This window comes from Drosophila montana, unplaced genomic scaffold (genome assembly GCF_035044405.1).
Source record: "Drosophila montana isolate Dmon_TW-CO22-7 unplaced genomic scaffold, ASM3504440v1 contig_3624_1, whole genome shotgun sequence".
In the NCBI taxonomy this organism is placed as follows: Eukaryota; Metazoa; Arthropoda; class Insecta; order Diptera; family Drosophilidae; genus Drosophila; species Drosophila montana.
This window is the reverse complement of record NW_026998509.1, coordinates 9,660-13,665: the sequence shown is the minus strand read 5'-3', so window position 1 is coordinate 13,665 and position 4,006 is coordinate 9,660. Positions and strand designations below refer to the sequence as shown.

The 4,006-nt window shown below is 34.1% G+C and overlaps 1 long non-coding RNA gene across 1 annotated transcript; it reads left to right on the top strand.

Moving 5' to 3' along the window:
* Positions 1-2,150: 2,150 nt before the first annotated feature.
* On the top strand, positions 2,151-3,384 carry LOC135435486 (uncharacterized). Its single transcript, XR_010437376.1, has 2 exons — positions 2,151-2,310; positions 2,371-3,384. It is a non-coding gene; the product is annotated as an uncharacterized LOC135435486 (long non-coding RNA).
* Positions 3,385-4,006: the final 622 nt, after the last annotated feature.

The window sequence follows — 4,006 nt, the reverse complement described above, 5'->3', positions numbered from 1 at the left end:
ACGAAAAATTCTCAAAAAATCGCCCCAGTTTCCTAAGACGATAGTATTTTAATCAGAAATAATACTACTTTTAATGCGTAATCCCCCCGTTGTCATATGTCATTTTGAAGCACACGGCCAGTATTATATTATGCTATTTTTTCATTATTTGATTTTGTTTTAATAAAAGTTGTCAGATAAGTTACTTGAAAGAAAACATCAAAAATGTTGTGTTGATGGTGATAAAAATGGAAACATATGAGCTCATGCATACAGACCGACAGTAGATTATCGCATTGTAAGATTAGCAGATTGCACAATTTTTTTTATGTTAACAATTGCAATAATTTCCATTTTTCAGGGCCAGTTTGAAAGTCACCACACCAAAAATTTGGTATACTCAAGTGCACTTCGGTTATAACAGTTTTCATAAATGCCCAATAATCAAAAACAAATAAATTGGTAATCGGTAAAGACAGTATGGACCATATAGAACAATTGAATAAAGTATATTTTTCCTTTTAAAAAGCCCCTATCAATAGCCGTATATTATTTTTTCACAATAAAGATTTGTATGAAAGGTTATTGATTCGTTTTAAGGGGTACGAAATATCATAAGTGGGAAACAAAGCGTCAACCAAAAGCAGCTTATACTAAAATATAAATCTCAATAATCGTCTGCTATGACGATGAATGTCCTTGTCCGGCTTACAGTCCCACTGCGTTGAGTATGCAGAAAAGGGGTAAAAGTCGTCGGGAAATTTGTATGCACGTTCGCATCTTAAGTAAAAACGTCAGAATCTTTTCTTTTTTCCTTACGATAAGGTAATTTTTTATTGTATTTTTTCTGATTTCCCGCAGTTTTTCTATTCTTTCTCGCATTTAAGCTTTAGTAAAACATTTGCCAGTGTTGGGGAAGGACTCCCAAGAGATTCTGTGTTGAAGTTGCCTGCCTCGTGATATTCTTGGTATTGGTGACGTCTTTCTTGTGATTGTCTTGGCAACGTTTAAGGAGTAATCAAAATGAATTTGTTGGTTGTGAATTTTACGCTTTAATGAAAGCAAACAGACATGTGCATGCATGTACTTTTGTAGACTTTTTGTTGGCCAACTGCTTTGCGCTTACCTTGATTGGGCTAATCGAGCAGAGTCAAGGACATTAAGTAAAAATTTAAGATATTAATTTATTTATGTATTTTTTTATCTATGTTATAAATCTCTATAAGATATGTCGTCCCTATTGACTGGTTTTTAAAATTTACTCGCTCGATATAAGTAATATTTGAAGATGATTTGATCCCATTAACAAAGATTGGAATGGATGTTGTTAGAACATCAAGCCCCACTTCTTGTTGTTACCTATTTAAGTCTAACGTGATTTCATGTCACTTACAATAAGCTTCACACATAACTAAATCGGGAGTGCATTTATGCATCGATCTACATATAAATAAACAAAATATTACATACATTCGCGCACGTCGTTTGCTGTCCAGCTTACGAGAGTCTCTTTGGCTCTCAAAATTATATTCTTATCGACTCAATGGAAACATATGGGCACATGCATACAGACCGACAGTAGATTATCGCATTGTAAGATTAGCAGATTGCAGCTGCTAACGACTGTTGAATGTTGAAAATTATTTGTTTTGCTAAAAAAAGTAACGCAATCTGCGGTATAAAAGATTTCTATATTATATTACAAATGGCTACCTTTGAAGTCCAGTCATCGCAAAAAGAAAACATGAAATCTTATAATTTTACGACATAAAATAATTCACTTAAAATCAAATAAAATTTCATCTTCTTTCAATAGAAATGATCACGCTGGGTAGAGCTTCACCTGGTAGTCAGGTTGCATTGCTTCCATTCATAAGCTACTGAAGAGAACAGTGAATAGTTAAACACTGCCAAAAGGCAGCAACAAATAGCAAGCAAGTTGAAGTGGAAAAGAGTGACATTGTAGCTCGCAGCGAGCCGAAGGAAGAAATATTCAAATAAATATAAAGTGAGTGATTTGAGGTTTGGCGACACTAACGTGACTTTATAAAGCTATAACATGGCAACAAGTAGTCAAGGTCTGTTAGGTTAGTTAGCTGCCCCAACCTCCTTATTATCTATAAGCCAAATTATGTGATCGGTATATTATTAACTATTCTACATAAACTCGTTACTATCATACATAGCAACATTTTTTTAATGTAAACTGAAAACAAACTAGTTTTGTAGCAGCAAGGAAAATAGAATTGTAGTACACCCTGGAGTAATTGTTTTACGATTTTTTATATGTCTAGTAAAGTACACATGTCTAGAAATGATGTGGATGCATTTGTAAGTATACTTAGTAATTGGAAAATATTTCGATTTTAAAGATGGTATGTATATTTCCAGATGCAGTCGGGCATTTATTGCTGGCACCAATCAGAGCATACCAAAGGTGGAGGAGAGCCTAGATGGCACCGAGTGCTTTTCAGAAGATTCCAAGGACGACGTTAATAAAAAGAATGATCGTTGTGTCGAAATAAATGGTAGTTCCCCACAGTTTGCATTCCACAAAATGCTGAACCGCCAAACGTTGACAAAAACCTACCACTTGCGGGCAGTATATAGGCCTCGATTACGAAAGATTTATCTCTATGGCTATCCACTATTTTACAACTGTGTTTCGACAAGTATTCAGAACAAACAATTTCGACGTTTGGACGCCAATGATCATTTTCTGCACCAAGCACTCTCGGCGGATGATGTAAATCAGTTGACAGATCTACATGAATCCACACATTTATTGTATATAAATAAACATTCAGAAGGAAATAATGTTCGTACGCCATGCATTGCAGCTAACCAGCTATCTGTGCAATCAGAAAACTGGGTAGCTAGCGATTTGCTTGATGCCAGCGAGCTAGAAGTCTTCACTTCATCTGAAAATTCCCCTCTACAACCGGACAGTGTTAATAACTTGAACGTTACGTGTATAAATAACGCATGTGGCTTATCCTTCGATCACAATGAGTGCAGATGCTGTTTATGCTTGAGAAGGAAAAACGCAATTAAATCAAGTGTTTCAAAGGCCAAACGTTTCATCGATGAGGCTGTGCAGTCTTTGCGTGCATTACCATCTTACCCAGCTTATGCCTCTCATTCCCGTAAAAGAAAGACGAACGTATACCTTATTAATCTTGCTCATCTGTTACTGGTAATCACGTGCCTACGTGGAGTGTTTTAAAACAAATGTGAGTCAAAGTCTAAAAATGATTTTTGCAAAATTACTATGTATAGGCAATGTTTATCGTAAAAACGAAAATGTTAATTTCTGAAATATGATATGCAGGCATGTGTATTTCATACCCTTCAAACCTCGTGTCAAGATAAATTTTAATAAATAATTCTCTGAGTTATCGAAAACTGGATATATTTCAAATAAACATAGTTGTATCTAACCTACCTATTAATATCAATTATTAACCAAACTATTCTATACCGTTAAAGTATTTTATGTATATATAACTAGCAATAAATGATTATATGTAGATTGTATACAAATCTTATAATAGTGAGATTATATGGAACAAAGTAAATAATAATACAGGTATTTTCTATGAACGCAAACAAGTAATATATATGTGTGTGCGTGTTTGTGTGTTTGCATGAATGTGTGGGTGTGTGTGTTTGTATGCATTTATGAATATACATATGTATGCATGCATGTTTGTTTTCTAATACCAAACCAAACCCAGCTTATTTGTCGCTGTGCTGCAAATTTAAATAAACCGAATTTCTACCAAGTGCTCTACTCCTCGATTCTCAAGAAGTCAAGTAGGCTTTGCAGTTTTTTATGCTTAGCTAGTAGTGTAGCGGTTTTTTTTGTTTTTTTTTGTTGGGTTTTTCTTGTGTTGTTGTTGTTTTTTTTTTTTATATGTAAATTTATATGTATGTATGTATGTACATATATATATGTATGCATGGCGGTATGCATGTATGTACATATATATATGCATGTTTTGCATATATACAAACAAACATGCAT